This window comes from Trachypithecus francoisi, unplaced genomic scaffold (assembly GCF_009764315.1).
Source record: "Trachypithecus francoisi isolate TF-2019V2 unplaced genomic scaffold, Tfra_2.0 Contig01440, whole genome shotgun sequence".
Classification (NCBI taxonomy): Eukaryota; Metazoa; Chordata; class Mammalia; order Primates; family Cercopithecidae; genus Trachypithecus; species Trachypithecus francoisi.
In genome coordinates this window covers 2,790,119-2,815,471 of record NW_022681431.1, presented here as the reverse complement: position 1 = coordinate 2,815,471, position 25,353 = coordinate 2,790,119, and positions in this window count along the sequence as shown.

The following is a 25,353-nucleotide window of genomic DNA, read 5'->3' as shown; positions in this document are numbered from 1 at the left end:
AGTAAATTCATCTTTTATTCTTCCTAAATTTCTACTACCAGCTTCTTCTAATTCTATTAAGGTATGCCAATGGAAAGGAATGAATTAGTTGATGTGATGTATCATGAGTCTGAGAAATATGGGGGAAACAGTAAGTATAATGACAGTGCTAAAATGACCCAGCTCTCCCTGTTAAAACGACCCACACTCCTTTGCTTAGAGGTAATGTAGATGCTTCTTCCATCCAAGACAGCATATGCGTTTCTCAGGGTCTGTTCTTACTTCCTACTTAACCATTGGGCCTGTATTGAGGGTTAAGGCACAGAACAGCCTAGCTGGAAATGTGCTGAGCCTGGTAAGGGAGAAAAATGACTCTCTCCCAAAAGTAAGACTTTGTCAGCATGTATCAGAAGCTAGGAAAGTATACATGGGATTGAACTCAGAGGTTCTTTGATCAAGATGGCCAATACTTAAGGTTGGATAAGTGAAAATGACTAATTTGAGATCACTCTTCCAGAATATTGGATTGAACACTCTGGCAAGGACCCCAGGAGATAGCACAAATTCACTGTTAGGATGGCCCCTAGAAGCGTGGAATAATGAATGGCCTATCCTAAACGAAACTGAAGTGCCAGATATTGCTTTAGCAGAGGGAAGAATATACGTTAAAAGGCACAGAAAAATGAATATGCTGGAGTGGACATACTATGTACAGCTAGAAAATGCAGCAGATGATTTTGTGCCATGGTGAGACATAGAGGGTACATCATTTATCAAGGATGTATAGAATATGCTATTGAGAGGGGCATGGGCATCACTAATTTTAGTGGTCATGGCTTTCCTCTACAGGACAGAGTTGACCATAAGACACTGTATTAGATAATTAGGCTCATGAATTACAATAAAGGTGATGGGATTCTGGAACAGTAGAGGCCATTTGGCTGGATTCACTGTCATAAATCAGGTAGGTATAATTTTTATATTAAATGCAAGGTAGAAGGATTAGCTGGGGCCTGCAAATTTAAATAGAAAAGGGTGACCCCAGAGGCATAATAAGTGAGTAGTAAACAAGGATACTACCCCATTTGTACTATCAAAAGTAACTAAAAGTGGACGGTTTTAAGTCTGAGGGCAATTTCTCCAGTATAAGACTATGATCTCTTTCCCAATTTCTGTACCTTTGCTAGTTTTTGGACATGGAACCCACTGACTCCAAGAAGAGTCTATTTTCCTCAGAAGAGTAACCCAGCAAGACCATGGCACGTATACTTGCTGGAGGATCCTACACTGCCCCAAAGGGACCTGTGCTTATTTTCTTGGGTAGAATTGGGCACTAGGGGAGGGGAATACGCAAACATTTCACGGGCTGCTAGACAAAGAATATGAAACCAAAAGCATCATCTTGGGGTCTTGCTAGAGGTAGGACATACATAGAACAGATAATAAATGAAGTCCCGCTCGAAGTTCAGGCACAGAGGGTCCACTAGGTATGTGAACTTACCTGAAGGTCATTTTCATGGTTTTAAAGTATATACCAGGAATATAAATAATTGGTGTTTGGCAAAACACCAACATTGGGTTCTTTGGTGAGATCTATCACATTTGGGTACACAAAGTAGAAGCCTTTGAAACTGTCCCTTTCTACTCCAGCCAAGACTGAAATCAAAACAAATATTTTATCCCAGAAAGGGATGGCAAAAATTGAGGCCACTCTTTAATATCTAAAGGGTGGGAGATAAGTAAATCAACCTAGATGCTCACCAGTGGTCGAGTGGATGAAGAAAATATGGTACATATACACCTTGGAATACGATGCCGTCATAAAAAACAATGAGATCATGTCTTTTCCAGCATCACAGATGAAGCTGGAGGCTATTGTCCTAAGCAAACTCATGCAGAAACAGAAAACTAAATACTGCATGTTCTCATTTATAAGTGGGAGCTAAACACTGAGTACACACGGACACAAAGAAGGGAATAACAAATACCAGGGCCTACTCAAGGGTGGAGGGTGGGAGGAGGGTGACGACTGAAAAACTGCCTGTAGGGTACTATGCATAATGGAAGAATTTGTACACCATACCCCTGCAAAATGCAATTTACCTATATAGCAAACCTGCACATGTACCCCTGGACCTAAAAGAAAAGTTAAAATAAAATAACATCACGATTCACATGAATAAAGAAAAAAAATAAGGGGTGCAAACAAGGGTGCTAGTTGCTACTATACCTCCATTTAATTTTCCAGTTTGGTGCTCATGCAAAAACTACAAGGACCCAAGGAAATGACTGCCATCAACTCAACCAAATTGAATTTCCACATGTATCTATGATGCCATACAGGATCTGTTTTTGCTATTAGTAGGAGAATTTAAAATGGCCCCAGGTAGATAATACGCAGCTGTAGATTTAGTGAATGAGTTCTTTATCATTCCTATCAAAATGGAGAAACAAAGAGTTTCCAGTTACACAATAAAAGAAAATGCCCTATTTCCAGTTTTTGCTGCGGGGCTGCATTATCTGTTTTACCCTTTGTCATAATACAGTCCAAAAAGGTCCGTTCTGTCTGAATATTCTGTGTGATGCCACACTGTTCCATTACAGGTATGACATAATGTTGTTCACATAGAACATGCAAAGGTGGTTAGTGTGCTGGAAATCTTTATAAGAAAATGAGAGGCTGGGTGCGGTGGCTCACGTCTGTAATCCCAGCACTTTGGGAGGTGGGGGCGGGTGGATCACGAGGTCAGGAGATAGAGACCATCCTGGCTAACACCATGAAACCCCGTCTCTAATACAAAAAATTGGCCGGGCGCAGTGGTTCACGCCTGTAATCCTAGCACTTTGGGAGGCTGAGGCGGGCAGATCAGGAGGTTAGGAGATCAAGATCATCCTGGCTAACATGGTGAAACCCCGTCCCTACTAAAAATAGAAAATTAGCTGGGTGTGGTGGTGCATGCCTGTAATCCCAGCTACTCAGGAGGCTGAGGCAGGAGAACCACTTGAACCTGGGAGGCAGAGGCTGCAGTGAGCTGAGATCACACCACTGCACTCCAGCCTGGACGACAGAGCGAGACTCTGTCTCAAAAAAAAAAAAAAAAAAAAAAAAAGCATGAGAGATAAGCCCTGTGGAGATTCAGGGGCCTGAGACATCAGTAAAATATATTGCTCCATGTCACTCACACCATTTAGATAATAAACGCCATATGACATCCACGGACTATGAAGGAATTCAGATCCGTATTTCATTGACTGTATCTGATAATGGAAAGACAACTTGAAAGAGCACAGCCAAATAAAGACTGTGAGGACAATAGCAGCAGCAGAGAGCAGAGCAGCTGATATAGCAGCAGGCTGGCATGGTGGGGTCATTTTTGAACAAAGATCTTGATCAAGCATGCCATGAGTGTAAGAGAAAGAAGTGCAAATAATACCATGTTGTGTAAATAGCAGCTGGCCTTGTAAATCAAAGGGCAAACTCTATGTCCAGAAGTCACTGAAGAGGTTAAAGCATATTTATTGGTCTTTTTAGTGAAAATCATCAAGATAGTCCTTCAGCTATGAAGAAGGGTGATATTTAGACATTTTGATATTTCAATTTCCAAACTCAATCGGAAAGGTTATACTTGGTTATTCCAGATGTACACTTAATGTAAGTTTTATTTTGGGGGCTCATTTTTTGAACTTGATGCTTAAGTTAGCTTTTCAATATGCAGTGTTTTCTAACTGGATAGTTCATTCCCTGAGGGCATCAACTATGTTTTATGTTTATTTGTGAATTCCATTGCACCTCCCTAGGATAGTTCCAGTACCAGGTGTTTGGCAAATATTTGGTAATTCTTTTTATTAAGTTGATGTCTGTGCCAGGCTCGGTGGCTCACACCTGTAATCCCAGCACTTTGGGAGGCAGGGATGGGAAGATCGCTTACGGCCAGGAGTTCGAGACCAGCTTGATCAATATGAAGATCTTGTCTATGCAAAAAATACAAAAAGTAGTCAGGCATGATGGGGCATGTCTGCGTAACCCCAACTACTCAAGAGGCTGTGGCAAGAGGATCACTTGAGCCCAGTAGTTCCACCCTGCTGTGAGCTATGATTGAGCCACTGCACTGTAGCCTGGGCAACAGAGAGAGACCCTGTCTCCAGTCTCTAAAGAAAAAAAAAGTTGATGTCTGAAAGTTGGACTCATACAATATAGTCAAATAATACAGAAACATCAGAGACCAGGGTGGAATTTTCAGTTCTTTCATTCACTTTGTCACTTTGGATAAGTTACACAATATAACACTCATTCTTATTCTCTTAATAATATCTACCTTCCAGGATTTTTGTGCGTATTACAGATTATAATACCTAGCACTGTTCATAGAACACAGTAGAGGTTTAATAAATGGTAGCCACTATTATCAGTTTTGTCTGTTTGTTGAGACAGGGTCTTTCTCTGTTGTACAGGCTGGAGTGCAGTGGCACCAGTATTGTCTCTTTTTTTCATGATGTTGTAGGACTTGAAGAGATAATTATCACTAGATATCAACTATGTAATTTTAATATTTTTGCATATTCTAAATATGCAAAGATAAAAACTCATGTGGATATTGTTAAACGACATTACTTTATTTATTTATTTTTTTTTTTTGCCTTTTTGTGGAAAACGGTGTCTCGCCATATTGCCCAGGCAGGTCTCAAACTCCTGGGCTCAAGCTATTCTCCCACCTCTGCCTCTCTAAGAGCTGGGATTACAGGTGTGAGCCACTGTGCCCAGCCTGTTAGTGACATTTTAAAAATTATTTAATTTGTGTCTGAAGTTATTTGTGTCTGAAGTCACCAAGTCGAATCTCCCATTACTTCCAGTTTTTGTTTAAACGCTTCCAAATATAGGGCTCTCACCACCTCAAGTCATCAGTCTTGCGCAGTCTTAAAGTCAGAATATTTCATCCTTAGGATGAAAACAAATTAGGATGCTGTGACTTTCCCCTTACTGACTTTAATCTTGCCTTCTAGAATAGTGTAGACAAGTCTGTATTACATACAAGTTCTTCAAATAATAAAGTGGGAATGATATTAATACCAACAGGTTAATGTTAACTGTCACTTTAATATTAAATGTTATTGATCTGAGTGTGGTCAGTCAAGAAAGACTTGAGAGAAGAGGCTCTTCTTGAGTTGGTGGTAACTCCCATTGCCCTTCATATTATCAGTGTACCCAAGCAGGATTCAGGTTCTTCTCTGTGCTCCACAACCCCCCTTACGTATCTATGGTCTGGTCAACTAACTCCAAGAGGGCAGCCAAAAAGACTGCCATATGGTAAGTACTCAACAAATGGTTTACAAATAAGTCAGTGAGTAAGACACAGCCGAGAATATGAGGAGTAAGGCATTTCAGCAAGCAAGAGCCACATGCAAAAACCTGGAGGTGTGAGACTGCTCAGGGATTTGAGGTAACTATAAGTAGTTAGATAGAAGTAGCCACAGTAAAGAGTATTAAAGTTGTAAATATATAAAGTAAATGTAAATTATTTGGAACAGCTAATGCGTTAAAAACTACTTAGGAGAGAGTCTAACATATGGAATGTTGTCATCAAATGTTAGCTATTAACTTATTTTTAGTGATAGAACTTGTTGAGGAATGCAGGCTGTGTTCAGCAAATGTCTTCTGCATTGGCCGGCAGTATTCTTCAGCAAATGTCTCTGCATTGGCCGGCAGTAGCCAAAAAATGTGCAAGGTTCCCAGATGGTGCTTAGCCTTAGTTTTTCCAGCCTCTTCCTTGTAAATCAGCTGGAGAAAGAATATTGCACAGAAAGGTGAGAGAATCACTTCCCAAAACAATTAGCCCTATTTGTCACAGTGTATGTAAGCAGAAAGATAAAAATTCAGTGATTAAAGAATAGGTCTGGGCCGGGCGCGGTGGCTCACGCCTGTAATCCCAGCACTTCGGAAGGCCGAGGCGGGCGGATCACAAGGTCAGAAGATCAAGACCATCCTGGCTAACATGGGGAAACCCCATCTTTACTAAACATACAAAAAAATTAGCCAGGCATGGTGGCGGGCGCCTGTAGTCCCAGCTACTCAGGAGGCTGAGGCAGGAGAATGGCGGGTACCCGGTAGGAGGAGCTTGCAGTGAGCCGAGATCGCGCCACTGCACTCCAGCCTGGGCGACACAGCCAGACTCTGTCTCAAAAAAAAAAAAAAAAAAAAAGTCAGTAACTCTATCTCTTGACTAGAAATTTCTTCATGACTTAGTTACCTAAGCCTTTGGGTAGATTTGCTAGACTCACTCTGATTTGTAACACTGAAAAGAAAATAAAAATTGGGATCCTGAACTCACTAAGCCAAAGGGAAGAGTCAAGCTGGGAACTGGGTCACACAAACCTGCCTCCCATTTTGTTCCTAGATAGCTACATATCTCCCTCACGTATTGCTCACAAGGAAATTCCTTGTGGGCTCCAAGATCTTTACCCTAACACATAGTTCTGTCAAATTTCACACTGACAACGTAAATTGATAGCTTATCCTCACAGACACAGGACAAAGGACAGAACTCAATGTCATCCCTTCACTGTACTGAGACAAAGGCATGTCTGAGTGCTTTCTCTATCCTATGTTTATTTCATCTTATATAAAAATGCAGATTCACTGAGCATGAGACAAATGCATCTGTGACTATTCTTCGACCCTCTTCTCACATGTAAAATGTGTGTTCAGTGACTGCTGATCAAAGACTCAAAAGAAAGCAACCATATGTCCTCTCTTTTCTCTTTAAATATTGGCGGGTGGGGTGGGGGGCGGGCCCAGACCCTCTTTGAAAGAAAGTATGGAGCACTGTAGCTTTCTCCTGGTGTTCTGTGTTCTTTTTTCCCAGGTGTGTCCTTGACCTTAGAAAAATAAACTTCTAAGAATGATTAAGCCCTGTCTCAGTGATTTTCTTAGAGTTACAACACAAATCTAGCTTATGAAATTATGAGATTTCATAATATCTCTTGCAGCAGATTGTTTTGGTGACTTTCATTTTGTTAAACAGTATGAAACAATGTATTATTGTTGATTAGTGCACCCCTTATTGCAGAAGGAAGTGATTTGTCAAACATAAATCAGCATCTCTTTTAGGCCAAATGTATCATGTTTTATAGGATGAGGACACCAGCACACCTGGTAGCTGCACACGTTGTACCTGAGCTGCGCTTGGGAGCTCTCAAATCCCGTCTCTGCTGTTCTCCTACAGTACTGGCTTCTACAGGCTGCATTTCCCAAACCTCCATGTCAGCAGGACTCCACAAGGGTGCAGCCAATGGGAGGGGCTGCTGGAAAACTGCAGGGTGGTGATGATGGTGGTGGTGGTGGTAGGGAAACAGCAGAGGAGAAAGTCAGGGTGTTTCTCCTCCTCCTCCATCTTGAGCAACTCTCCAGTAGAAGTCATGAATTCTTTATGACTCAGCTCCCAAAAGACAATCCTGCCAGAATTCCATTTGCATTTGGGTATGACTCTGTCCCCTGCCCTCTGGTAACAGTATCTCTTCTCTTCATTTCTCCTGCCTACAGATGGTGACGGCTTCAGATTGGTCGTAATGTTTAGGATTACTCACCACCACTTGTTTGTTGTTCTAGCTTTTCCAATATTCATGTAAAAAAATAAATAACTAAAACCAAAGCAAACAAACCAAAAATTCTAACAAATTCCTTCTGTTTTACCTACTTAAGGACACCATCTTTCTGATTAAAGCCTCACTGCTAGAATGTCCTAGTAAAACAACACAAAAGAAGATACATTTTTTATTTTGACTATTTCAGCACCAACAGAATCACACAACTTTACAATTTAGGATTTTCTAGTCATATCAGAGTTAATCTTTTACCTTATGTATCTGATTTGTTTCAGAATGGAATATATTATGAATTCTAAGCCCAAGGAACTGAATGGACTCCACCCTCTTTGCCAAGAGGATTCCAAAGTAAACCAGAAAAACTAGTAGAGGCCATGATGGGAAGAGAGGGTCAGACATGCCTCATGATACTTTTCTCCCTTTTGAATCGAGGCACAACTGGCCAGCATTAACATTAAAACAGAAATCTTCAGACTGACAGAACAGACTCTTTGTAGCAGTAAGATACCAAATTCCAATCTGACTGTAGTACAGCATCACATGACAACAGCTCCTGAGAGACATTAAATATCTCACCCCAAAATGTAACTCTCTGACATATTTTGAAGTGGTCCCTCAAAGCTTTCTCTTGTAGAGAAAATTCACATTCTGCAGAGAACCCTCTTCCCTTTCCAGGTGTTTTTCTGATCCTGAAGAGATTAGCTGAGAGTCCAGCAACTTCTGAAGGTCTGAATAGAAAACAGTTGCCATCTATTTTATCTAAGGGTGGCCACCTCTGAAACTTCATCTGCATAATAAGAACCCGGTTCTCCACAACCCCTTATCTTAACTTGGACATTCCTTTCTATTTATTTGAGGTCTTTAAATAACAACTTAATTCCTCCAGTCAATTGCCAATTAGAAAATCTTTGAATCTGCATATGACCGGAAGCCCCTACTTTAAGTTGTCCTGACTTTCCCGACTCAACCAATGTACATCTTATAGGTATTGACTGTTGTGTACCTGGAGTTTCTGTCCCTCTAAAATGTATAAACTTAAGCTGTAACCCAACCATGTTGGACGCGTGTTTTCAGGACCTCTTGAGACTCTGCCCTCAGCCTGGGTCACTCATATTTGACTGAGAGTAAGTCTCTATAAATATTTTACAGTTTGTCTCTTTTTCATCAACACACTCTATCCTGAATAGCCAAGAGATTGAGATTACTGGGGAGTCTCAAAGTCAACATACTTATTCATATTCCCACTTGACAGAAAGAAGTTGACTGTTTTAGTCAATTTGGAATGCTATAACAAATATTATACACTGAGTGGCTTAAGCAACAAATCTTTATTTCTCATAGTTTCGTAGCTGGGAAGTCTAAGATCAAGGCACGGTCAGATTTCGTGTCTGGTGAGAACCCCCTTCCTGGCTTACGGACACCAGCCTTCTTGCCACATCTTCATACGGGAGAGAGAGAAAATGAGCTATGATGTCTTTTTTTCTTATAAAGACATTAACGTCATCATAGAGGCTCTACCCTCATGATGTCTTCTAAAACTAATGAGCTCCCAAAGGAACTACCTCCAAATAAACAACACATTGCGGATTAGGGATTCAACATATAAATGTGGTGTGGACACAACATTGTCTATTTTATTACCAAGATGACAAAAAACAGTTTATTTTTGTGACAGGTTCTCCTCTGACACCCAGGCTGGAGTGCAGTAGTGCAATGATGGCTTACTGCAGCCTTGGCCTCCTGGGCTCAAGCAATCCTCCAGCCTCAGTCTCCTAAGTAGCCAGGACTACAGGTGCAAGCCACTACACCTAGATATTTATTTATTTATTTATTTTTTTGTAGAGATGGGGTCTGTGTTGTTCAGGCTGGTCCTGAACTCCTGAGCTCAAGCGATTTGGATTGCCAAATTGCTAGGATTATAGGTGTGAGCCACCACTCACAGCCAACAAAAACACTTTAGAGATAAATAAGTGTATTCAAAGTGGATACTGAAAAACAATTTCAGGTGACTCAGGAAAAGGAAACTTCAATCAAGAGGGGACTTAAGAGTCAAAGAATCGTGAAATTTTCTACTTTAAATCTTCCTTCCCTTCTCAAATGCACATCATTTTATAGATAATGAAACTGATGCTTAGAAAATTGACTTTTTAGAGACCACACTGCCTATATCAGATTAAGGAATAGAGTTCAGATCACCTGAATTTCAGATGAGTGTGTTTTCAACAACATGCTGCTACTTTTTTCAGTAAAAAAAAAAAAAAATTGCCAGCACCCTGACCATTCTAGTCATGAAAACACTACAGTAAAACTAGATAATAAATTAGATGTGGTTTGCTTTGAAATTTTAAAAAAACGATGTCAAATGAAGTGATTCTTGGAAACATCTAACATGGGAGACAGAATTTAGAAAAATAGGCTAATTGGATGTTTTGTATGCAAATGTAGGGAAATAGAATTTACTTAGGGAAACAGATACTTTAGCTTATGAAGAAAGATTTGCTGATAGTGGAGTAACAGATTAGGTGGCACAGCACTTATAATTTGAATGCTCAGCTAAAAGAAAGATTGAGAATCTAAAAACAGAACTGGTGTGATCCTGTGTATCAATATATTCTCTAAATGTTTACTATCTCAGTAACAAGACATAAGCCTACCAGGATAAAGTATCCCTTTTAATAATACAAAGGGATAAATTAATTGTGCTTTGTTCAACTCATCAAAGAACTTTTAAGATAGACTTTGGCCACTGTCAGTGACTGTGGCTATCAAATTGGATGCTAGAGAAGAAACTGATTGAGGCAGAAAATAATCAGGTATTTAGACTTAAATACGAACAACTCGTGAACACAGCAGAAGGAGGAAATAAATTGTGAGACAAATTTTGTTCTCAAGATACTCAGAAGCTTTGAAAAACCAAGAGCGTGGCATGTTTAAAGTTAATATTTTCAGATTAAGTAGAAAAAAATTCAAAGTAGTTGAAATAAGGTCAGATCATTGAAAGAAGAAAGATATAAAGAACTAAAATCATTAAAACACAACAATAAAACTAAGCAAACAAGCAAACAGGAACATATTCCTCAAATATAATAGGCAATGAAGAAAGAATAGATAGTATTTTATTGGTTTGCCAAAGAAGAAGGGAAAACTAGTAATATACGGTGGTATAAAAACTGAAGCTTTTCAATGCATACATTTCTCCTTCTTCAAATAAGATAGTGTGTTAGATGACTGGCTGAATCAACTAACACTTGTATTACAAAGATACAAGATTTAAGTTATTAGGAAAATAAATAGAGCTCCCGGATATATTGCTATTACTGTATATCCAGGCTTACTTATGGACCTAAAGATATATTTGCAGTGCTACCAGCTTCAATGAGAAAGGAATATAGAATACATTCCTGAAAACCAGTAAAAGGAAAATAATATGTTATCTTAGAAAACTGTAGGAGAGGAGGCCGGGCACGGCGGCTCATGCCTGTAATCCCAGCACTTTGGGAGGCTGAGGTGGGCAGATCACAAGGTCAGGAGTTGAGATCAGCCTGGACAACATAGTGAAACCCTATCTACTAAAAATAAAAAAATTAGCCGGGCCTGGTGGTGGGTGCCTGTAATCCCAGCTGCTTGGGAGGCTGAGGGAAAAGAATCGTTTGAATCCGGCAGGCGGAGGTTGCAGTGAGCCGAAAGAGTACCACTGTACTCTAGTCTGGGAAAGAGGGTGAGGCTCCGTAGTAAAAGAAGAAAACTTATTCTTGAGAATTAAAGATTATCTTGAGAAAGAAAGATTATTCTTGAGTATTATAGAATGATCAAACCAAAATAATATCAAAACCAAGTACCAGCAGTCATTCTGCATAGTCCAGATATGCACAAATTTCAGTTACCACATTTTAATTACCACTTACCCCTGAAAAACATGCTTCAAGTCTTACTTATTACTATATATAACCGCATGAAGTACAGACTTATCATAGCTAGCTTTACAGTTGACCAATCACTGCATAAATAACATAAACACATAATGAGCAATGACCAATCACATCACTTCTTTCAGAGTCTGTGGCTAATTGCTCACTGTGCATCTGTTACTCAGTTCACTTAAAGACTACAGAGTATGCTGGGCGAGCTGGCTCATGCCTGTAACCCCAGCACCGTGGGAGACCGAGGTCGGCAGATCACCTGAGGTCAGGAGTTCGAGACCAGCCTGCCCAACATGGCGAAACCCCACTCTACTAAACATACAAAAAATTAGCCGGGCGCAGTGGTGGGCGCCTTAATCCCAGCTATTCCAGGAGAATCACCTGAACCCGGGAGGCGGAGCTTGCAGTTAGTCGAGATGACGCCATTGCACTCCAGCCTGGGCAACAAGAGCAAAACTCTGTCTTAAAAAAAAAAAGAAAAGAAAAAAAGAAAAAAAAAAAAAAGAACTCCAATTCGTATTCAAAGCAAAGTTCTCAAATCAATAAATAATAAAACACAAAGCAAACGTTCTCTCTTTGGTCTGCTCTCTTCTTTCCCCTCCTGCTCCTTCATTCCCAACACATACTCTTCCCTGCACTGACCCATGTGGTTTTGGAGCAGAGACAGAAGACAGAAATTTCTCCTTGGGAAAGTTCCCATGGTGAGGTATCTGTCTCTTTGTTTAGTTCATGTTTATGGGCCCAGTGGTGAAGAGCAAAGAATTCAAAAGGCCCTGCACTCCAGCCTGGGTGACAAGAATGAAACTCCATCCCCCCTCCAAAAACAAAAGAGTGTAATTACGTTGCTTCCCTGTAATAAACCCATGTTATATTTTACAAAAGCCATGTCACATTTTACAAAACAGGTGATCAAAAATGGTCAATGGCCAATAAAGATACAAACGCAGCAGAGAAACAAAACCTGGTGAACATTGGAAGCGAAATTCTAATAGAACACAAGTGGAATTATAGAAGAAGTAGCTGATAACGGGAAAGTTGCACTGTAGATGTCTGAAAAACTAGAAGTGCAGCCAGAGGAAATTGGTGAACGCGTCCTTATAGATACAAATGAGGAATGTGACTATGACAAAAAGGATAATGGTGTCCTAGACGAATCAATGCTGGCAAAAAGACTTCACTATCAAGGAACTCAGAAATATTTCTTGACCACAAGTGCAAATAAATAAATAAATGAGCTGAGACACACTTAGGGCAGAAGATGACAATTCACTGATACATAGAAAAGATGCTCACGCCACACCATATGCCATACTATGAGAAGAAAATAACCAAAGTTCAAATTAATAAGTTTTTTACAAGGAAACAGTTTTCTCAATTTCCTAATGTTTTAAATTAGAATGTAAAAATACCTAGTAGTTTTATATTGTTTCCCATTTCCCTATATATTTTAAATGATAGTAAGAATTTTTAATATTTTGATGAATACTTTTAAAGTGATGGAACTGTCACATTTTTCCCCACTGATTATTAAAATTGCTTTGCATAGTTTCAGCTGAAATTCAGTTTTCTGACTCTGCACCACTGTGAAAAGCGAGAACTGCCTATGTTAATCTGATTTCTATGTACCTAGAATAATACAACATATTGCCAAATTGTATTTTGTGAAGAGCAAGGTACTCAAGATTAATTTTACTTTTTATCTATGCCCTACACCGGAATGACAAAGAGATAGACATGTTAGATATTTTCCTGAATACTTAGATGTATCTCACAAAAATATTTTTTATGGGATTATTTAGTACTTGCTCTATGTTCTACACTGTGCTGGCACATGTAAAGAAAACAAAAGCATTTACTTCAGTACCTCTATAAAATTAACCATAAATCTAAATGAGCACAAATGAAGCACCTAGAACACAATTAAGTATTATATTATATTCATTTCTGATAAGGAGAGATTAATGTGATAATACAAGGCTTCCTGGGAAATTGGGCTACAGCAGAGTGGGCATTTGAGTTAAGAGGTGAATCATGGGAAGGATTTAGAAAACAATTAGAAAATTTATGGTTGCATAAGTGCATGTAAATATTAAAAATCTCACTAAAAATGGACCTAATATAACATACATACTAATTATGACGGGAAAGAAAAAAAGAACACATAGCAATGTCAGTTACCTCATCATTTATACAGAGGGCCAATCAACATAGTTAAAAATCACGGTGCTAGGCCGGGCATGGTGGCTCATGCCTATAATCCTAGCACTTTCGGAGGCCCAGGCGGGTGGATCACCTGAGGTCGGGAGTTCAAGACCAGCCTCATCAACATGGAGAAACTCTGTCTCTATTAAAATACAAAATGAGCAGGGTATGGTGGTGCATGCCTGTAATCCCAACTACTCCGGAGGCTGAGGCAGGAGAATCGCTTGAACCCGGGAGGCAGAGGTTGCGGTGAACTGAGATCGCGCCATTGCACTCCAGCCTGGACATTGAGAGCGAAATTCCATCTCAAAACACACACACACACACACACACACACACATACTGCTTTTCTTTATTCTTAATCTCAGAGGAGTTTTAAAGAAACTAATAACTGGTGTTGCTTAAGAATATTTGCCTAAAAATTAGAAGTATATTCCTATTTACTCCCGTTTCTTTTTATTTTGCAAAATACAATAAAATTTAATAGAATTTAACTTAATAAGAGCATATATGCTGTTAACACTTTCTTCTCACATTATTCTTTTCTTCTGTTTCTCTTTTCCTGTTCAATATGTATGAATAGAGGAATATTTTCTATAATGTTCTGCAAATATTAAAGTTGGCTTTTAGTCTGTGACTGCTGGTGAATTTAAATGATTATTATTCTTTTGACTTGAAATTTTAATATAGTTTATTATCTGTGTTTTATACAGGTCTTATTTTAATTTATTAAAACTCACTGCTTAAAGTAATGTGTTATAAATATACTAATTCTGGGACACATGAGAAAATTTAAAAAGGTGAAGAAAGTCAGGTATTCTATCATACAGATCTGCCAATTAATATTTTATGTTCACTGGATTTTTCCTATTTTTTTCCCATTCATACAAATTTCTGTATATACAGATTCACTATTATTCTGTACATACATTTTTAATCATGTTTTCCTTTACCATCGCATTTATTTCATTGATGTATTTCTAACATAATAAGACTTGAACTTTGAAATTACTCCTTGATCCATGGGTTGCAGAATGGATGTTGTGTTTGCAGGCATGGAAACAACAAGAATCTTCTTATACATCTTCATCAGAGCTTTTATGTGATTTGGTACATTGTCAATGAGCAGTACCATTTTGAAATGAATCTTTTTTTTCTAAGCAGCAGATCTCAACAGTGGGCTTAAAATAGTCAGTAAACCATACTTTAAACAGGCTTGCTATCACTCATAAAGCTATAGCTGCCTTGATGGATCTCAGCAAAGTATACTGAAAACCTTCTAAGAGAGACTCACCATTCTCTGCCACGGAGAACTTTGTGATTCATGAAAGGACATCACAATATTACGAAAAGGAGTTTGGAAGAAGTTGATTCTAACCCTCATACATAGCAATGAGGGGCTGAAGACTTCAGTGGAAGAAGTGTAACTGGAAATGTGGTGGAAATATCAAGAAAACTAGAATTAGAAGTAGAGCCTGAGATGTGACTGAGTTGCTGCAATCTCATGGTAAAACTCAAACAGATAAGGAGTTGTTTCCTAGGGATGAACAAAGAATGTGATTTCTTGAGATGGAATATACTCCTGGTGAAGAGGCTGTGAACACTAAGATGACAACAAATGATTTCAAGTGTACATAAACTGGGTTAATAAAAGCAGCAGCTGGACTGGAGAAGACTGACTCTGATTTTCAAAGTGGTAAAATGGTATCAAATAGCATCACATGCTATGGAGAAATCTTTCATGGGAGTCAATCAGTGCAACAATATTCATTGTTGTGTCATTTTCACAATTTGCCACAGCTACCCCAAGTTTTAGCAACCACTACCCTGATCAATCAGCATCCATTAACATCAAGGCCAGACTCTCTACAAGCAAAAAGATTATTTGCTGAAGGCTCACGTAATTGTTAGCATTTTTTTAAGCAATAAAGGATATTAAAATTAAGGTATGTACATTGTTTTTCAGTCATAATGCTATTGCACACTTAACAGACTGAAGTACATTGTAACTTAATTTTTATATGCACTGGAAACCAAAAGCTTCATGTGACCTGCTTTATTGGGATATCTGCTTTATTGCAGTGGTCTGGAACTAAACCTACAATACCTCTGTGGAATGCTGAGATAATTAACAGAAATTTATTGCATCATGGTTCTTGAGGCTGAGAGGTACAAGACCGAGGAACTGGCATTTGGTGAGGGCCTTGTTACACATCATCCCGTGGAGGAAGAGTAAAGAAAGAGCAAAAGAGGGAACAAGAGGTCCCTGAAGAGGTTCTTCACTTTCCTAGTTCTCCTTGAAGAGGTCCTTCACTTTCCTTGTTAGCTGTATTCCTAGGTATTGCATTCTCTTTGTAGCAATTGTAAATGGGCATTCGTTCATGATTTGGCTCTCTGCTTGTCTTTTGTTAGTGTATGGAATGCTTGTGATTTTTGCAGATTGATTTTGTATCCTGAGAGTTTGCTTAAGTTATCCATCAGCTTAAGAAGCTTTTGGATTGAGACTATGGGGTTTTCTAGTTATAGGACCATATCACCTGCAAACAGAGACACTTTGACTTCCTCTCTTCCTATTTGAATACCTTTATTTCTTTCTCTTGCATAGGCCTGGCCGGAACTTCCAAACTATGCTGAAAAAGAGCCCATATAGCCAAGATAATTCTAAACAAAAAGAACAAAGCTGGAGGCATGACGCTATCTGACTTCAAACTATATTACAAGGCTACAGTAACCAAAACAGCACGGTACTGGTACAAAACAGACACATAGACCAATGGAGCAGAATAGAGATCTCAGACATAAACAACAACCATCTGATCTTGGACAAACCTGACAAACACAAGAAATGGGAAAAGAATTCCTTAATTAATATATGGTGCTGTGAAAACTGGCTAGCCTTATGCAGAAAATTGAAACTGAACCCCTTCCTTACATCTTACACAAAAATTAACTCAGGGTGGATCAAAGGCTTAAATGTGAAACTGAAAACTATAAGAACCCTAGAAGAAAATCTAGGCAATACCATTTGGAACACAGGCACAGGCAAAGATATCATGACAAAAACACCAAAAGCAATTACAACAAAAGCAAAAATTGACAAATGGGATCTAATTAAACTAGAGAGCTTCTTCACAGCAAAAGAAACTATCAACAGAATAAACAGACAACCTACAGAATGGGAGAAAATTTTTTCAATCTATCCACCTGACAAAGGTCTAATACCCAGAATCTACAAGGAACTTAAACAAATTTACAAGAAAAAAAATCAAACAACCCCATTAAAAAGTGGGCAAAGGACATGAACAGATACTTCTCAGAAGAAGACATTTACGAGGCCAAAAACACATGAAAAAAAGCTCAACATCACTAATTATCAGAGAAATGCAAATCAAAACTAGAATGAGATAGCATCTCACACCAGTCAGAATGATGGTTATTAAAAAGTCAAGAAACAACAGTTGCTAGCGAGGCTGTGGAGAAATAGGAATGCTTTTACACTATTGGTAGGAATGTAAATTAGTTCATCCATTGTGGAAGACAGTGTGGCAATTCCTCAAAGACCTAGAACCAGAAATACCATTTTATCCACGAATCCCATTACTAGGTATGTACCCAAAGGAATAGAAATCATTCTGTTATAAAGATACATGCACACACATGTTCATTGCAGCACTATTCACAATAGCAAAGACATGGAACCAACACAAATGCCCATCTGTAATAGGTTGGATAAAGAAAATGTGGTAGGTACATATACATCATGGGATACTATGCAGCCATGAAAAGGAATGAGATCATGTCCTTTTCAGGGACATGGATGGAAGTGAAAGCCACTGTCTTCAGCAAACTAACTCAGGAACAGAAAACTAAACATTGCATGTTCTCACTTAGAAGTAGGACCTGACCAATGAGAACACATGGACACACAGAGAGGAACAACACACACTGGGGCCTCTTGGCAGGAGTTGGGGGAGAAAGAGCATCAGGATAAATAGCTAATGCATGTGAGGCTTAGTAGCTAGATGATGGGTTGATAGGTGCAGCAAACTATCATGGCACACATTTACATATGTAAAAACCCTGCACGTCCTGTACATGTATCCCAGAACTTAAAATAAAATAAAATAAAACTTTAAAAAGGCTGGGCATGGTGACTCATGCTTGTAATCCCAGCACTTTGGGAAGCTGAGGCAGGTGTATGACTTGAGGCCTGGACCTTGAGACCTGGCCAACAAAGTCATTTAGTAGAAACCAGGTCTCTACCGAAAATACAAAAGTTAGCTGAGTGTGGTGGTGCATGTCTGTAATCCAGCTACTCAGTAGGCTGAGGCAGGAGAATCACTTAAACCTGGGAGGCAGAGGTTGCAGTGAGCCAAGATCATGCCACTGTGTCAAAAACGTAAAATTAATTAAATTAAATTTTTAAAAAAGAAAATTTCTATGGATCTTTTACTGGTTTGTGTAATGTCATGGAGCCTAGTTGGAAATAGTCAAGAAAGAGGAAAGCAAGAAAAAAACAGCAGGAAAGCAAGAAGATAATCTATTCAATACCATCCCATCTAGAATTCTTTGACAGCTTATATGAAAACACTGTATGTGTATACACAAATATATTTCTCACTACAATAATTATTATTATACATATTTTTTGAGATGGAGTCTCGCTCTGTCGCCCAGGCTGGAGTGCAGTGTGGGATCTCGGCTCACTGCAAGCTCCACCTCCCGGGTTCACGCCATTCTCCTGCCTCAGCCTCCCAAGGAGCTGACACTACAGGCACCTGCCACCACACCCGCCTAATTTTTTGTATTTTTAGTAGAGATGGGGTTTCACCACGTTAGCCACGATGGTCTCGATCTCCTGACCTCGTGATCCGCCTGCCTTGGCCTCCCAAAGTGCTGGGATTACAGGTGTGAGCCACCTTGCCTGTCCCACTATAATTGTATTTTATAAGCTGTACCTGTACAACGTGAAAAGTGAGGCAATTATCCTAGTTGACTGCAAGTAATTATTAGCAAAATTAGCTATCTTTACACTAAGTGTTATTAGGTTATAGGCAAAGTTTCTTGAGGCTCTATCCTAGAAAACTGTAAAAAAGAAAAGGACGTAAAGGTACACCGTGTAACCTCATAGACAACTAAATGGAACCTGGTCAATGGAACTGAGGCAGCAGAACAGGGTCTGGAGTCAGGGAACGTAAGGTCGATTCATGCTGACTTCCTAGAACTAAATCAAAAGGAACCCTCCCAACTTTCCACACCTAAGCAACAGAAGGACTGGAGACTACTTCCTTTGCAACCCACCCTTTCTTTTGATGAGTGTCAGATGGAAAATTGAAAGTACCTCTGATTGGTTGCTTTCCACAACCAATCACATTGATTGCAGGCCAAGTCTTCCTTTGCATAGAAGCGTAACTTTGTAACTTCACTTTAGCCTCTGACTGGCTGCTTTCCACAACTAATCAGATGTTTGCATAGGGTGTAACCTTTGTAACTTCATTTCAGCCTCTGATTGGTTGTGAAAAGCTCTCTGCTAACAATCAGACTGATGGTGGGCCACTACTTCATTTGCATGGGGCGTACACCAAGTGGTCAATAGGAAACCTCCAGAGGGTATTTAAACCCCAGAAAATTCTGTAACCGGGCTCTTAAGCCCCTATGCCTGGGCCTGCTCCCACCCTGTGGAGTGTACTTTTGTTTTCAATAAATCTCTGCTTTTGTTGCTTCATTCTTTCCCAGCTTTGTGCATTTTGTCCAATTCTTTGTTCAAAATGCCAAGAAGCTGGACACCCACCCCCGGTAACAGAATTAGAATATTCTAATTTTTGAGCACAATATAGAATAAACTGCTTTGTAAATAACATTTAAGAAATGTAAGTAAGCCCTCTCTTAAACCTTAATATCTGAGAATTTACTGACTTTGGCAATGTAGCTACTATGTTCTTAGAAAAAATAACTTTAGTTGATAAATAAAAAGACCAAAAGTGTGTATGTTAAAGTCAGCACATCCTTTCAACTTCTGAGCTATACAAAAAGGATAAGGTATAATAGAACACAGAGGAATAGAACACATTAAGAAACAAGACATAGATATTGGTTAATTAAATGTATTTATTGTGAATTCCTATAGATATTTTTTCATTATACTCAGTATTCACACTGAATTAGACATTACTTGGTTTTAAAAATTCTTTAAATGGATTCTTCTCTTACATAACAGCATAAAACCTATTTGAAAAAATTACACAATTAGTTATGCTTTGGGTACAGCCTGCACTTTGTTGGTTAAAAAAATTCACTTTATTCAGAACGAAATTTCTAAGTAGGAGCAAATAAGTCTTGTAGGAATAATTTTAAAGATATCTTTCAAAGCTTGATGTACAGAAAGCCAAAAAGAAGACCGTCATTATGTTGTTAAAATTCCAGAAGTCCTATTCTATTGAGCTGTAAATGCACATCACACTGAGTTATTTTTGTTGGAACAATCCAATTAGAAAGGAATATATTCTGGAATCATTTAAATCTATCAGAGGAAGAGAATTAGTGCAACTGTATCATCTAGACTTTCAGAGTGCATACATCCTATTAATGCCAAGTACTTTTATAAAACACAAAATACTTACTTCCCTTTACTCTGTATTTATGTTAGTGTGTACAATTTAAACTAAGCAACAGCACACTTAAGCCAATAATCTTCATATAAAACCAAAATGATTATGTAAAAAGTAGCTATTGTAATGGTATGTATTCCAAACTACTCTGGAGCTCCAATTTTCCAGTTTATTTATTTGTATGTTTTCTTTCAACTCTGTAGAAGTGACATTATCTGTACAGGGTTAAACAGTTTCTGATCTCAATGTTTATCTAGGGGAATTAAAAAATCTCTTTGGAAACTTGGCTAAGAGACTCAGAGAAACAGAAAACTGACAGATGGGAAGAATAATGTTGGTAATAATTAGCTGGATCCAGACTTCTTAAAAAGATCTCAGATACTGCCCTAACTGTATAAGCATCACACAAAGGCATACAAAACACTGCAGAACAGTAATACTATCCTTGATGACAGGCTAATTTGGGTTCTGGAGTTATCTCTGTCCTTTGCCACTTCTATAACTTCAGGCAAGTTTCTCTATGTCACTAGGCTCATCAAAAAAATGGATTTAATATTCATAAGGACCGCTTTGGATTGTTGATGACCAAATAGGATAGTTTAAGCCTTTAGGTGTAGCATGGTGCCTGACAGCATAATAATTTCGCAATAATATTAGCTGTTATTATCAGGTAGCAGCAAACCAGGTATAAAGGGGGCACCTATAAATATAGTAGTTGAATTATAGCAATTGGCCATTTCAAAACATTTGGAAAGGTAATATCAAAATAAAGGAAATTAATCTCTTCACCTGCAAGTGTCACAGAAGGAACATGACTTCAATATAAACAAGAAATTCCTTTAGTTTGCCAAGTAATTTAAACACTGTGATAATACTGGTTGTTGAGAGGCTGGTAGAGATGGTCAGGGTTGGGATGAGTGGTGTGTGAGTATGAAGGAGCAATGTGAGAAGTGGGACTGTGAAATAAACACCAAGTTCTCAACTGTCAATATCTCCTGGCTATTTCACTTATTTTTATAAAGTATTCTTTTATTTCTTTGGACATTCAAATTTAAGGTATTCTAAGAGAAAACAAACATACATACTAACTTGTTAAAAAATATCATCCTAATCCCTCAGCTGTAAAATGATGTATTGTTTTCTCTGAATTTTCTCAGTACTATAAATTTCAGGATGCATATGGCTTTTCTTATACCCATTCCATTTGCTACACCTAGTGAGATTTAATTACTGCGTCAGCGATCTACTTTATGAACCTGTAACTGAAAACCAATGCTTTGGGTGATGATGGAACAAGACTTCAAGTTAAAGAGCAAATTCAGATGAAGCCAAGTTTTTTTCGATAGCATTTCATAGGAAGGTGACATGTATTCTACTAGCAAGGACATGGTATGCGATCAAGTATTTCCTTCAGGAAGCACTGAACAGAAATTATTTTTGCTGCAGTGTTGTAAACAGACAAGGTTGTAGCCCTTATAATCATATACTATTTTAATTATTTACCAGTTACGCTAGAAAGCATGCAAATATCACATCTTCCAAAAACAATATTGACAACTCACCACAGTGAAACTGGGTGCTGAGTCAGAAATAAGTTAATAGTCTTTTGCTGAGCACTTACTGTATTAGCAGTTATTTGGGGCAAGTAAAAAGAATGAGAAACACAGGCCCAAGGTGAGCTATTTTCCATCCAACTTCATGAAGGCGGCATATATTGTTAAGGACTCTGGGTTAGGCTTTGAACCCTACTTCTATAATTCCTGGTGAGATAACATTCGGCAGGGTGCATCACCTCACTGAGAGTCTATTTACTTAGCTGTGAAATCACCAAGACATTATCACCTTCTGTATGTGGAGCTGCAGAGATGATCAGTGGGTATATTCCACCCTAAACATAGCCATTCTCTTTATGTCTATAAAGCATTTACCATGTAATGGCATAAAATATGTGAAAATATTTCTACACCATAACAGATGTGATCTTGTTTGTTAGAAGTAAAATGTGAATTATCGACACCATATGAAGTAAAACATTTATAATTAACCTGGTTTCTAGCGTAAGACTGGAGAGTCTTTGGCAACTACGTCCTTCTCATGGCCCTAATACCATCCTTAACATACTGAAATGAGCTGTGTTCCAGAAGAAAAACTTACTTACTTTGATGTCCCACTCTGAACTACAAGCTTGGATTTGGTGAATACTTAAGGAAGAAATTGAAGTGACCATAGAAGCTTTTAAACTACTTTGAACATCATTTTCCCTCTAATGGAAGGAACGGCCAGAGATAAAACTCAGACCTTCAAAAATCACCTGCAAAAAGATTTACTTGCAGCATATCATAAATTACCTGATTATAATATAGAAATTTAACTTTCTAGAGAGAAAAGTTTCAGAAATTTATTTTATGTTCATTTCTGCGGTCCACTGTCTCATCTGAAAGTCTGCCAGAATGTCTTAGGCTTTTAAATTACAGAAATTATTTGAGACAGACATTTTGGAAGGTCACCATAGAAAGAGGAATTTATCAAGTTTTAGGCATTAAGACTTTTATTTTACTTTCTCTGTATGTTTGAAACAGGTCAATTCCAGGTTGGAAAATTCCTGCCAGATATTCCCATTAGAAAATACACCAAAAAAGTTTTCTCTAAGGATTTTACATATGTCACATACGTTCTTGAAAAATTAGAAATATTTTGGTTATACATTATTTACATAGTTTAGCCTTTTTTAATCATTTTTTTTCTTGTGCACATAACCAGATGAAACACTGAAATTCATAAATTATGTTATTCTAACTATGATGTTAAATCAGTAGAACTGGGGGCCAGGTGCGGTGGCTCGCGCCTATAATCCTAGCACTTTGGGAGGCAGGGGCAGGTGGATCACCTGAGGTCAGGAGTTCAAGACCAGCCCGCCCAACGTGGCAAAAGCCCTGTCTCTACTAAAAATACAAAAATTAGCTGGATGTGTTGGCAAGCACCTGCAGTCCCAGCTATGTGGGAGGCTGAAGCAGGAAAATAGCTTGAACCCGGGGAGGCGGAGGATGCAGTGAGCTGGGATCACACCATTGTTCTCCATCCTAGGTGACAACAGTGAAACTCCATCTCAACAACAACAAAAATAATCAGAACTGTAAAGAAATTTCAGTTATAAGTAAACTTATAACACTATGATTCCTAAAGTCTTTTCTGTGAATGTTCATTCACTTCCTAAAAATTTAAGTAAATTTAAGATATGTGATCTCAGAGAAGGAAAAGTTTTAATAGTATTAAGATAGCTATTTTCTTCTTCCAAAAACAATTAACAGAGTAAATCTTCACTTAAAATCCTCAGTAGGTCCTTGGAAACTGCAGCCCTAAGTGAAAACATGTGTAACAAAACCTATTTTACCAAAAGTAATTTATCTAAACAAGAGTGAGGTTTCTAAGGCATATATCTGGTCACAAGAACATCACCAAATTTCTAAAGACGAAATCACTTCCAATACTAAACGCTGAACTAAACATGAGCTATACAAACATTTCAGAAAGATAAATCAAAGGAACCAAGATAATGATTTACCAAGTTTTGGTGAATCAGTGAGCAGAGGTTGTAGTGGTAGGGGATTAAATCAAAGAAGTAATGTTTGCAAAATGAGAATTTTGAGGAGCACCTCCTCCAACGACAGTTAGAAAACAAGTAACTGTAAGAAGGGAGCTTGCTGAACACATTTCTACTGCATCTTTTATTGTCTTGCATTTTTATGATTATCATCTACTTGAATTTTTGAAAATAATTTCATTCATTCATTCATTCATTCATCCATTCATTCATTCTCCAACCCACTTACTGCAGGGTTGGGGGTGGCTGCAGCCTGTCCCCTTGGTTCAGGACACAAGGCAGGAACCAGCCCTGGCCAGGACACCATCCTATCACAGAGCCACTTACACCCACACTCAGTCTCACTGGGACCACGTAGACACAGCAATTTCCTGAATCTTTGGGATGTGAGAGAAAACCAGAGGAATTGGAGAAAATCCACCCAGACAGTGGGAGAACATGCCAACTCCACACAGACAGTGGCTCTGGCAGGAAGGGATTGTTTTTCTCATCCGTTTTAATGAAAGGACTTCGAATGGAAGGCGTTTATTTGAGGACCTGCTGTGTACTACTTTTAAAATACACTTTATTCTTCATGGTTTACAGAAAAATTGGGCAGAAAGTATAGAGAATTCCCATATAACTCCTGTCCCGACACATACCCGACCTTCTCTACCATCAACATCACACATCAGAATGGTACTGGTTATAATCCATGAGTCTACATTGACATGTCATTATCAACCAAAGTCCATAGTTTATATTAGGGTTACATTACAAACTCACATTCTATGGATTTTGACAGTGTATAAGAAAGGCATCTACTATTGTATCATGCACATTAGTTTTATTGTCTTAAAAATCTCTTTGTTCCACCTATTTATCTTTCCCTCCTTCAACCCGTGGTAACCACTGTTTTTTTGTTTTTTTGTTTTGAGACAGGGTCTTTCTCTGTTGTCCAGCCTGGAGTGTAGTGGTACAACCTCTGCCTCCTGAACTCAAGCAGTCTTTTCACCTCAGCTTCCCAAATAACTGTTAACTACAGGCACACACCACCATGCCTAGGCTAATTTTTAGCAAATTTTTTTTTTTTTTTGTAGGGACCAGGTTTTCCTGTTTCCCACGCTGGTCTTGAACTGCTGGGCTCAAGCGATCTTCCTTCCTTAGCCTTCCAAAGTACTGGGATTACAGGTGTCAGCCACCTCCCAGCCTCCACTGATCTCTTTACTGTCTTCATAATTTTTCCTTTTCTAGAATGTCATATAGTTGGAATCATATAGTGCAGAGTCTTTTCAGGCTGGCTTTTTACTTAGTACTATATATTTATGTTTCTTCCCTGTCTTTTCATGGCTTGATAGCTTATTTATGTTTAACACTATATAATATTCCATTGTCTGGATATACCACAGTTTATCCATTTATCTACTGAAGGACATCTTAGTGCTTCCAAGTATTGGAAACTGTG